The 12,493-nt window shown below is 45.9% G+C and overlaps 1 protein-coding gene across 4 annotated transcripts in view; it reads left to right on the forward strand.

The window, feature by feature from the left end:
• The window catches only part of BIRC6 (baculoviral IAP repeat containing 6), a 1,722,273-nt gene that overhangs the window by 46,749 nt on the left and 1,663,031 nt on the right, over positions 1–12,493 (forward strand). The window lies entirely within an intron of this gene.

Here is a 12,493-nt window from a genome sequence, read left to right on the forward strand (position 1 = left end):
ACTTCATAAATCTGACCTAGAGAGACATTGTGTGTGTGTATAAACAAAGCAGTGCACGTTTTTCTACAACCCTACATTCTTATCTACACTTTCAAATGTTGTTGTCGTTTTTTAGTACATTTAGCCAAACAGCATTTCACGTACATTTTTTTAAGTAAATGGTTCCTTGTTTAAAAAACGAAACACTATTTTTATGCTAATAAAAACACAGAATAAGAAATTTACTTTGGGTAACCATTTAATATGCTCCCATGTTGACTAAAGGACCTCTGGTGACATCTAAAACCACCCAGCCTTCACCTTTATGGGTTTGATGTCACCAGCATCTTAATCCCTTAATGGAAATGTGGCATAGGGCATATAGTAATTAGTCATTATGTAGCCTATTTCTTCTTTCTCACTCTCTCGCTTGCCTTTTGCTCTCTTTCGTTTGCAGTCTCGTTCGCTGGGTCCAGGCATTGGAGAAAGAACGTTAGCACACATGTTTATACAGTGTGTTTATTTAATTAATGTAATGTCTGCTGCTACCACCAATTCTTTTTGACTTTGCTGGTTCTGATCACAGCAGTAGAGAGTTAATGTCTAACACTTGTTTGGTCCATACTTAGATGTGACTTGGTGCTTGAAAGTTTGAAAATACGTATTCCTTCTCTTGGTATAAAGAGAAAACTGCACCCACACTCATCTGGTCATCTGTTGCATCACACCAGTGTAGAAAACAGTCCTTCCCTATGTAATGTTATAGCATTCCACATTCTATGTTGGTGGGCAAACTCTGTTTCATATATTTGCTTCTTTTTATCACCAAGTGTACTATATAGACTAATTACATTTCAACCTGATCAATTGGTATTCTTTATTACATTTTGCCAATTCTTCGAAAAACTGCCCAGGTGGGCTTTAACTTTCATTTTACACACCAGTGAGGTAGCTGTACATTCATTCTGTGGCTGTAGGCAGTACTGATTTTAAATGTACCCAGTTTACGTTTCATTTGTAGGACTAATAAGCATAACATTAAATAATGAAACCCCTTCTCCGTGTTAGCCTGGATAACACTGTGGGCGAATTAGTAGCTGATCAATCCTCTTTCTGTAGCCACACAGTATGTAGGGGTATTTTCTTACTTTGTACTGGTAAGTCTCTTTAAAGTATGGAGGAAACAGGATTTTGAGTTATGAGAATGTGCTGTGGCCAAGACTGTAATGGTGAAAATGTGTCTGAAGCAGTCATGGGGAATTAATGAAATGCACGTTGTCTGAATTGCCGGAGTGCCACTGTCCTTTCTTCACTGTGGGGAGACCGCAATTTTGAATGAAAATCAGGCAGCCTATCCTGCAACTGGCTCCTGCTCTGATAATGCACTGCTTCTCCAATTTTAATGCAACACCCTACAAGTATTGGTCTTGTCTTCTCATCTATCCATCCTAGTAGTGAAAGTTAATATCCAACAACACATTCTTTAGAGCACATCTACACTCGCGTATTTGTTACTGTAGTGCAAAAGTCAAGTTAAATGTAACGCAGTATGAAGATGAGAAAACCACTGTTACTGCCATTTGGTAGCATGGAAACCACCATCCTAATTGACCCTGGCTTTGTGATTTTAATCTCACTGTTCAGATTTAAACTCTTGCCTCATGAGTTTGGTTAAATAGTATACACATGTAAAAATGCCTTGAAGTAAGCCATACATGCAGACGTGCTGCAAGCGTCATGCTATTTATTACAATTGTTGGGGGAGGGGATGGATATTGTGACCGTCTTGATGCATAATCTCTTGCGAGTCATGACACTTCCCTACATTGAACAATGGGAATAAACATTGCTGTGCTGTGTGCATCTACATATAAGCTTTTATTAGACAATTTAAATATATTTACATACTTCTCCTCTTAATGAGCTCTTTTTTACATAACCATGGTTGGTGTAAAGGATTAAGGTTTACATGTTAAATTTATAAAGCATCATAGATACCAAAGCATAAGTAAATGTGATTTCATGTTCAACATTTTGCATAATGGAGTTGTTTGTAAATAAGGTAAAATAGCTTGGAAAATTAAATTAGAATTTAGGTTAACCTTTTGCTGTTACAGGGTGTGAAATTTTAGTAATTATGCACTTGTCCAAGCCACAGGATGATTCAGAAATATACTTGTCCTTATGAGAAAAAAAGCTGTAGTTTTGGTCCCATGCATTGAATTGACAAATTGTGACAGTGTTCTCATTATCTTAGAGTTCTGATAACAGTCTATCTGGTATATGTTAGGGTTCAGATGATGTAGGGGTTTGGATTCTAGCAAGGCTCATATTATGCCACCTCTCACCAAATCTACATAGAGGGACTACAAGTAGGCAGTAAATGGTACTTGCAGGTTTGGAATGCCCAATATGTCTATGCACACTTCAAAGTAACATGTTATAGGGTCGTCTCCAACTCCTTTCCAATCTTTTCCCTCACAAAATAAGGCTGAAAGGAAAGGAGTGAATCTTTTTCTGTGTTGGCAAACATGTAGGTACAGTGAATATGATTTCTGTATGAGCAGATCTGTGCATTACGTCCGCTCACTGGACAGTCGAATTTACAAAAGTTTGTTAGGAGTACGAGTTCCACACCTACTTAGTAAACTCTTTTGAATTTGTGAAAATGTAAATCTCAGCCAGAGCAAGAACATACATATGCGGATGCACTTTTCTGACTTTCTTTAACCCCTTTACTGCTAAAATGGACACAAGATATGGAGTTTAGAAGCAGTTTTTATTTGCACGTCTCTTAATTTGGGGGTACCCATACTAGCCTGTGAATTAGAGGGCATTTCTCAAAATGACTCCTTTCTTACACTTGGAATGTGCAAATGCAGAGAAAGACAATTGGTGGTAACACTAAATCTGCTATTCTGCATTCTCCCAAGTCTTCTGATAAAAATGGTGCCTCACTTGTGTGGGTAGGCCTAGTGCCCGTGATAGGAAATGACCCAAAACGCAACGTGGACACATCACATTTTTTCACTGAAAACTGACTTGTTTTTTTCAATGTGCCTAACTGTGTATTTTGGTCCCTAGCACAGTTGGCACCTGAGGAAACCTAGCAAACCTGTAAATTCTTTAAAGCTAAACACCTAGGGGCATCCAGGATGGGGTGACTTGTGTGGCTATCGTCAGCTTCTGTTTCTCAGAATTCCCTGCAAACCTTAAAATATGTCCAACAAAAACACATTTGCCTCACATTTCAGTGGTGCAGAGTTCTGGAATCTGAGGAGAGCCACAAATGTCCTACCACTCGGGGTTCCTCTCGGTCTTCCGATCAAAATGATCCTTCACTTGTGTAGGTGGGCCAAGTGCCTGTAACAGGAAAGGGCCAAGGCGGCTGGAGATTAAGGAGGCATAAAGCCTGTTCATAAGCGCTGTTTAAAAAAAATAAGTTTTGTTAGAAATGGGGTTCCTGGTTGGCTATCATAGGCACCTCAGCCAGGCAGGGACCACGACTCTAGTCGAGGCAAGAGAGCTGCACACCCAATATAACCCGTGCCCCACCCCCTTGGTAGCTTGGTATGAGCAGTCCGGCTTATCCCAGAGGCAATATGTTCTGCGTTTGCACAACACACACAACACCAGTGACACAATAAATACCCAACAGAGAAATTCCACAACGGGTTATATAAAAATAAATTGAATTGCACAAAACCTCATTAGACCAAACATGACATGTATCAGTAATACCCTGCTACACTAGCAGTTGTAAGAACATCACACAGGCTACTAGTACTCAACAAAAGCCAAAAATAGTTGCCTAAACATATAGTTTTATTCTGCAGCACCAGCAGTAGACAGGTTGTCATTATCACCAAACTCCACGTCAGAATAAACATATCAGAAATGCCAGGCCATCATGAATGCACATTAAATTAAACATTCTCATCTGGCACATGTCAAACACCAAAAATGTACGTCAGAAAAACCATATCATTAGAAATGCCAAGCCATCATCATGAATGAACATGAAATAAAACATTCCCTTGTGGCATAACTCATACAAGCACACTCCCTAGCATAGATCATCCAGACCCTGAAAATATGTGCACTATCAAACAAGGTAAGAACGATATGTCCCAGCACTAATAGGTAATTACCCCGCAGCCCCTCTTACAAGAGGACCTCTGCGCTTCTTCTGCATAAAATGTGGTAATCGGGACACACTCCGTCCAAGATGCCTCCCACACAGAGGTTACAGTGCCTTGGTCCTTCTTTTATGGGGTTCGTAGTAGTTCCCCGGGAGGTCGGACAGGCATGGGACCTCCAACAAAGATTCCCTCCCCGTCCCACCAGCCGTATAGTATTGTCAGCAGAAGAAAGATGTGCCAAGAGGAGCTTTACTTTGGGGTAATATGGTAATTCGTTTGAACTGGTGCTTTCTGGAGCAATCGGGGAAAGGTGCCCTAACTGGTGTCCGGTTCCCGATAGGGTGGCCAAAGGTTGGAGGCACTCCACCTCTAGTAAATATGGCGGTCTCCGGGTCACTCTCTTTGCTCTGGAGCGGTCTGGGATGGTGCTGCAGGCAAAGTCCTGCACTCTCCTTTGGGCCGCGGGCATGGAGGCCGGTGAAGGTATCAAGGCAAAGACCGGCATGGGGCTATGTTGATCAAGACTGGGTCGCTGTATCTTATAAGTTACAGGTGAGGAGGGGATCGCTGCTACCACAAGGGTGAGTGTGGCTTCACTGCTGAAGGCAGCCCCAGGGGTTCTGCCTGGCTGATTTGGAGCGTGAGTCCTGGGAGTGTTGCCGATGGACGCTGGGTTCTGGTGTGGTTCTGGCAGGCATCGGGAAACAATTACGGTGACACCAGACACTGTGGAGCTTTCAGACCTTTGGGCCGGTGGGGGTGACCTCGGGCAGCAAATGTCAGCCTCGGCCAAATAAAGGGGACAAAGGGTCGCTCAAGGTCAGATGACCAAGGGGCAAAATTAGGCGGCCCAGATGACGGCCGGTCGTAGCTGGCATTTATTCACCATTTTGGATCCTTTAGGCAGACAGGAAATGCCAGCAAGGTCCTGGGGACAACTGGGAAATGCCAGGCAGGGGCAGCAGGCCAGCACATCCAGGCAGGGGGACAGGCAGGGATGGCGGTTCTTAGTTACTTCACAAGTGTCTGATGGGATCCAAAGACAGGAGGACAGCTGGGGGCACGGCAACACAGAAAAGCAATCCAGTTGAGTCCTTTATGCCACCCAGCAGACAACAGGCAGCAGGGCAACAAAGGAAGAGCAGCCCAGATAAGTCCTTTTGTGTAGTTCAGCGGTCCCTCTTTCCGAGGTTTGGTCCCGGTTCCAAAAATGCTCTTTTCTTCTCTAAAAATGTAGGTGAGTACCCCCTTGTACTTATACTCATTTTGCACAGCTTCCACAAAGGATGAGAGGACGTTCCCAACAGCATTAACTGGTTCCAGGAATGTCCCCTTTCTCCTCCAGTACTTGCTCCAGACATCAGTAGGGGGTTGTAACCGTGCAGGTGTGGATGAATCACTCTAGACCACGTGATAGTCTTGGAAGAAAGGAATTTTATTGATGATTTTGGATGTGGTATGAAGCAGGTGAGTATACTTCAGTCTTTGGTTGCTAGGTATAGGGTGGTGGGATGTTCTTGAGGTTTGGTCATCACTCTTCTCTTTCTGTCCCCCTTGTTCACAGGTCGTCCCCCGGGAAGCGCATGTGGAGAGAAGAGAATGAGAGCAGTAAGTGAACGTGATACTGGTATCTATTTTGTTTCCTTATGCTTTCTTTGTTGTCCCTGTCTCACTGTTTTTGCAAGGTTACTTTTTCAAACTGGTTCAGGTTAGTATGTGCTTTCTTCCATCTGTTTCTTAGTGGTCTAACTCCTGTCTTTTCTGTCTTCTTCTTATTTTCTTTCAGCGCTCAATCGTTCCTGTGCGCGAGTCTTGGCTGGTCTATTTGGTGGCAGTGCTCTAAGGTGCCCGGTGGTAAGTTATTTATCTCTCCCTGTTAATCCTCTCCCTTGTCTGAGTCTGTTTCCCTTTTCTCACCCCCTCCGTTTCCCAGTGCTCGTGCGTTTGTTTCCTGGTGTTGTCCTTCCCCCTCCCTTCCTTCCGTGTTACCTTTTCATCCCCCCCCTTCTCTCACTCCGCTATTTTTCTCTCAATCACTCATTCAGGGACGTGGTCCCACGCACCTGAATGGCCACGCTTCTCCTGAAGCGTGGCGGGATGATGCACTCTGTCCTCCCGGTTGCCTGGAACAGGATCTCCCGTCACTCGACTTCCGCCTTCTCCGGTACTCGGACGGTACCGCTGTCTCTGGATCTCGAGGGGGCTCCGCTCCTTGTTCTCCTCACTCGTCTCTCTCTCGCTGGGTTTCTCCTCCGACGACGGCTGGTTCACGGTTGTTTTCTGGCCTCCCATTTTCTCCTCCCAACCTCTGAACGCTGTAAGTGCTGGCAGCAGCTCTTTTGACCTCCCAGTGTCCCGCCAGTGCGGGTCATCCTGCCAGTCACGGGCAGAGAGACTAGGGAGTCTCGGAGTAACAGCGGCAGCGTCAGCACAAGTGAGAGTCGTGTGCGGGCGAACTGGTTCCAGCCCGTCACATGGGTAAACAAGCCCTTTGTGTGAGGTCAAGGCAAAGCCTTTACAGATGCAGGTGTGCCCCACCTCTACCTCTCACAGCCCAGGAGACCATTCAATATTCAGATGTACTCTTTGTTAAACCTCCACCCTCCCGGTGTACTGGGTGTCTGAAAAGTATGCACAAAGCCCAGCTGTCGCTCTGCCACAGACGTGGATTGGAGTCAAGCTGCAAAAGCACCAGGGTTGTAAGCACAGAGAAATGACCACTTTCTAAAATTCGGATTTCCACAATGGTAATAAATCCACCTTCACCAGAAAGCAGCATTTCTCATTATCATTCTATCCATACCAAACATGCCTACACCACCCCTTACATCAGACAATATGACTTAGACATATGCTAGGGCATTTCCAATGCAATCCTATGAGAGGAGCAACACTCAAGGTAGTGAGAAACTGAATAGGCTGTTTGTTACTACTAAGACGTGTAGTACATAAAGACATACCGTCCTACCTTTTACATATATAGCACCCTGCCCGTAGGGTGCTCTAGGGCCTATCCTAGGGGTGACATAGGTGTAATAAAAAGGGAGTTTAGGCCTTGGCAAGTATTTTTCTAGTAGTCTACCTTTCAAACATATATAGAGGTGGTAGATTTTCCCTAGACAAGGTAGGAGCATGCTATCAAGTCTCTTATTTCTGTGATGTGTCAAAAACTCAAATTGTGAAGAAAAAAAAAACACCCCTAGGTTTTCTTAAAAAGACCCCTCACCCACTAGTGTAGTTGGTGACATGCTTCAAAATTTGACGTCTGATTACAGTGTAGCTGGTATTTTGTGAGTTGAATTCCCAACTGAGAGGAGTAGTGCAATAAATATGTCTTGTGGCTACTCGCTATTATTATTTGTACACATACATACTGGTTAGATTTGGCACAAGCGTGAGTAATAGTTCAATACATAACATTTCATTAACAAGAGATTTCATCAATGGCTTCAATGGAACTTAAAAACTTCGATACTAACATGAATTTATTTATTTCTGTTTGTAGTTTAAATGTGTTATCATTTGTGTATGATGAATGCTTGTTTGTGCATATTCTGTGTATTGTTTTGTGCTTCAGATCATTGATGATGTTTAGGCTGGGGTCCCGGCTTCCAGTAATGGCTCATTGGGGAGTCCCTGGATTCCAATAATGATTCATTGGGGGTCCCCGGATTTCAGTAATGAAAAAATGGGTTCACAGAAGTCCAAAGGTTGGGAACCACTGATGGAGAGGCAATGGTCAATCTGGCAGCAAAAGGCAGAAAAGACAAACCCCCCCCCTCCCCCCAACCCCTGCCCAAGTAAGGACCCTCACTCTACTCAGGGTAACTAACACACAATCCAAATTATCCTGTGCCACCCTCTGGTAGCTTGCCTCTGAGCAGTCAGGCTTAACGTAGACTGCAATATGTAAAGTATTTGTGCAATAAATCATGCAATAACACAGCATAACCCCACAAAAATACACCACACACTGATTAGAAAAATATAGAATATTTATCTGGATAAATGCAGGTCAAAAGTACACGTTGAAATATCACTTCAGAGAATGATAAAAAGAGTCTTTAGTCTTTAAAAAGCAACGAGTGTCTCTTGCAAGCACAAAGTACCTGGTTTGCGTTCAAATTCTCTGCAAGGGACCGCAGAGGAGGAGATGCGTGGAAAACAGGAGGTGTGCGTCTGTTTCTCTGGGTACACTCAGACGATGCGTCAATTTTTCACTCAGGGAAGGCTTTGTGTCGATTTCCGGCGTGCTGACTTGAATCCTGTTCGGGTTGCTGGGTTTTCAGATGCCCCGGGGACAATGGGGAGAAATCCTGGGCAAGCAGGACGAAGTCACAGGAGCTGTGTCGATCCGGTGGGCGATGCGGGAAATTTCTGTCACACGCCAGGCGCTGGGTTGATTCTTCTTGTAGGAAGTCTGGCTGCGTTGTTCCGGCTCGGCTATGTGTTGATCCAGTGGGCCGTTCGTTGAAGTTCTGAACGCAACACTGGTGCTGTGTTGATCTCCTCTCGGGGAGCCGGGCTGCGTCGTTACGGTTCGGCGTACAGTCATTTTCTCACTGCGATGCAGTCTGTGCATCGAATTGTCGCAGCACAAGGAGTTCCTTGCAGGAGGAATTCTTTTTGGTCCTGAGACTTCAAGGAACAGGAGGCAAGCTCTATCGAAGCCCTTGGAGAGCACTTCTCCGCAGAGCCAGAGGACAGCAGGGCAACAGTAGGGCAGCAGTCCTTTGCAGTAAGGCAGTCGGGTGAGACCTTTGGGCAGCCAGGCAGTTCCTCTTGGCAGGTTGCATGATCTGGTTCAGAGTTTCTTCACCAGGGTTATCTTGCCCAGAAGTGTCTGAGTTGGTAGGGCCAGAGGCCTTATTTAAATACCCAAATGCCCCTTTGAAGTGGGGGAGACTTCAAAGAGTGGCTTAGAAGTGCACCAGGTCCCCTTTCAGTTCCATCCTGTCTGCCTGGGTCCCAGTAGGGGGTTTGGCAGTCCATTGTGTGAGGGCAGGCCACTGTCCTTTCAAATGTAAGGGTCAGTCCCCCGATGCCCAGGAAGACCCATTCAAAATGCAGATGTATGCAAGTGAGGCTGAGCATCCTGTGTTTGGGGTTTGTCTGAGTGAATGCACTAGGGAGCTGTCAACTGAACCCAGCCAGACGTGGAATGTAAGGCGCAGAAGGATTTAAGTGCAGAGAAATGCTCACTTTCTGAAAGTGGCATTTCGAAAATAATAATATTAAATCCAGCTTCACCAGTCAGCAGGATTTTGTATTACCATTCTGGCCATACTAAATATGACATTGTTACTCCTTTCAGATCAGAATCTACCACTCAAACAGTATATGGGGGCAGCTCTAATGTTTAGGATTTTCCCCCCTCATCTGCATGAGCCCTCGGAGGGGCCTTTGGTCTGTCTGAACCCAGAAGTGTGTCACAAACGGGTATGGTCTCAGCTTCTTCAGTGCCCAGACCACAACAAATGCTTTTCTCTCAATAGCACTCCACCTTTGTTTCCGTGGTACTAGTCTTCTGCTAATAAAGACTACTGGTTGGTCTAGGCTCTCCCCATTTAGCTGTGCTAGAACCGCCCCTATGCCACGCTCTGAAGCGTCCGTCTGCACAATAAATTGCTGGGAGTAGTCAGGTACCTTGAGCACGGGGCCGTGCACATGGCTTCCTTCAGGGAGTCAAAGGCTTTCTGACAAGCCTTTGTCCAATTCACCAACCTAGGTTGTTTCTTGGATGTTGGTTCGGTTAAGGGGGCTACTATGGTGCCATATCCCCTAACGAATCTGTGGTAATATCCTGTGAGGCCTAAGAAGGCTCTCACCTCTGTTTCGGTTCTAGGTGGTTGCCAGGCCTTGATAGTTTCAATATTGGCCTGGAGAGGCCACACCTTGCCACCACCTACTAGGTGTCCCAAGTACACCACGGAACCCTGCCCAATCTGGCACTTACTGGCCTTGATAGCCAGGCCTGCCTGTTGCAAGGCTTGAAGCACCTCCTTGAGGTGGAGCAGGTGTTCCTCCCAGCTGGAACAGTAGACTGCAATGTCCTCTAGGTAGGCTGCGCAAAAGGCATCCTTGCCAGGTAGGACCCCGTTAGCCAACCGTTGGAAGGTAGCAGGGGCATTTTTTTATCCAAAGGGTATTACTCTAAACTGGTAATGGCCCTCAGGAGTGGAGAAAGCGGATCTCTCTTGAGACCCTTTAGTCAAGGCGATCTGCCAGTACCCTGACGTGAGGTCAAAAGGACTAAGGAACCTGGCAGCACCAATTCTGTCTTTGAGCTTATCAGCTCAGGGGATGCGGTGAGCATCTGTCTTTGTGACAGAGTTGAGACTCTGGTAGTCCACGTAGAACCTAAGTTCTGGCTTGGCACCTGGAGCAGCAGCCGTGGGAACAAACACCACTGGGCTGGACCACAGAATACTTGACTTCTCTATCACCCCAAGAGCCAGCATCTTTTAAACTTCATCCTTGATGCTGGACCTCACTTTGTCTGACACCCTGTAAATTTTGTTCTTCACAGGTGGACTTTCTCCTGTGTCAGTGTTGTGGACACGCAAGTGTGTGAGCCCAGGAGCGAGGAAGCTCAGAGAAGAGAACTGCTCCAACAACTTGTAGCAGTCTCCCCTCTGATCTAGAGCAAGGGAGTCAGAGAGATTAGCACCCTCTACTGACCCACCACCTTCCTTTGCAGAGAGGAGGTCGGGAGAGGCTCACTCTCCTTTTCCATGCATTCATCTGTCACCAGAAGCATGCTGACCTCAAACCTCTCAAAATGAGGCTTCAGTCTGTTGTGGTGGAGAACCCTTAGGGGGTGTCTGGGGTTCTTGAGGTCCACTAGGGAAGTGGCCTCTCCCTTTCGCTCCTTGACTTCAAATGGGCTAGTCCAGTGGTCCTGGAGAGCTCTAGACTCTACTGGCTCCATCACCCATACTTTGTCTCCAGGTCAGCATTCTACCAGAGTGGCCTTCATTTCATACCACTCTATCACCTCTTGACTGGCCTCGAGGTTGCTCTTGGCCTGTTTCCAGAAACGCTGTCTGGTTGCAGAGGGCCAGCATGTAACTGACAACATCCTGGGGAGGTTTCTTGGGAGCTTTCTCCCATCACTCCTTGACTATGCTTAGTGGTCCCCAGACAGGGTAACCATAGAGAAGTTCAAAGGGGCTGAACCCCACCCCTTTCTGGGGCACCTCCCTATAAGCAAAGAGAAGGCATCGCAAGAAGACGTCCCACTTTCGCCTCATGGCCTCAGGCCCCTGAAAGGGGTTATCTAGGGCCTACCTTAGGGGTGACATATGTAGTAAGAGGGGAGTTTAAGGCTTTGCAAGTACTTATAAATGCCAAGTCGAAGTGGCAATTAAATTGCATATACAGGGCTTGCAATGGCAGGCCTGAGGCATGGTTAAGGCGCTACTTATGTGGGTGGCACAATCAGTGCTGCAGGCATACTAGTAGCATTTAATCTACAGGCCCTGGGCACATGTAGTGGCCTTTACTGGGGACTTAAAAGTAGATTAAATAAGCCAATTGGGTATGAATCAATTTCACCATGTTTTAAGGGAGAGAGCATATGCACTTTAGCACTGGTTAGAAGTGATAAACTGCGCAGAGGCCTAAAACCAGCAAAAACAGTGTCCTAAAAGTGAATGGAGGCAGTCAAAACGTTAGGGGGTGACCAACCTAAGGCTGTAAGGTCTAACAACTGTTAATAATTGAGCAGACAAACTGAACTAGTGACTCTGCTCTTGAACTGTAAAGCTGTGCCAAGGCATCAACAGCTTTACAGTCCATTTCATATGTGACACATACAAGACCATTCACTCCGCCAGCCGTGGGTGCAGCATATTACAGCACTTACATCAAAAGACAGCAGCATTTAAGGCCCCATCACTTTCATATGCCCACAAGCCTGACAAAGCAATAACACCTGCTGATGTGGTGTGTGGACTGGCGTTTGGCTAGCAGAGTGTTAGTGACCAGCAGCAAGTCATTTCTCACACACCTCCAGCCAACCACCAGCTCACACACACACACACCCCTCCAGCCAACTGCCAGCTCATACACACCCCACCAGCCAAGCGCCAGTCCGCACACACCGCCAGTCCACACACACCACTAGCCAAGCGCCAGTCCACGCACACCATCCAATTTCTTTTTTAACTAAAAAGAAACCACAAACCTACTGTAAGTAAATACAAAACTACAAACACAACAACTCTAACTAAATACATGACACTAATACTAACTGTGAAACTGAATGAAAAATATAAAACAATGCAGACCAGACAAGGCTCACGGGTGCTCCCAAAAATTATTGTTCGTATGGTACATTTGGAAAAAAAAAGCGGACACACACAGCCCAG

This window comes from Pleurodeles waltl, chromosome 5 (genome assembly GCF_031143425.1).
Source record: "Pleurodeles waltl isolate 20211129_DDA chromosome 5, aPleWal1.hap1.20221129, whole genome shotgun sequence".
NCBI classification, from domain to species: Eukaryota; Metazoa; Chordata; class Amphibia; order Caudata; family Salamandridae; genus Pleurodeles; species Pleurodeles waltl.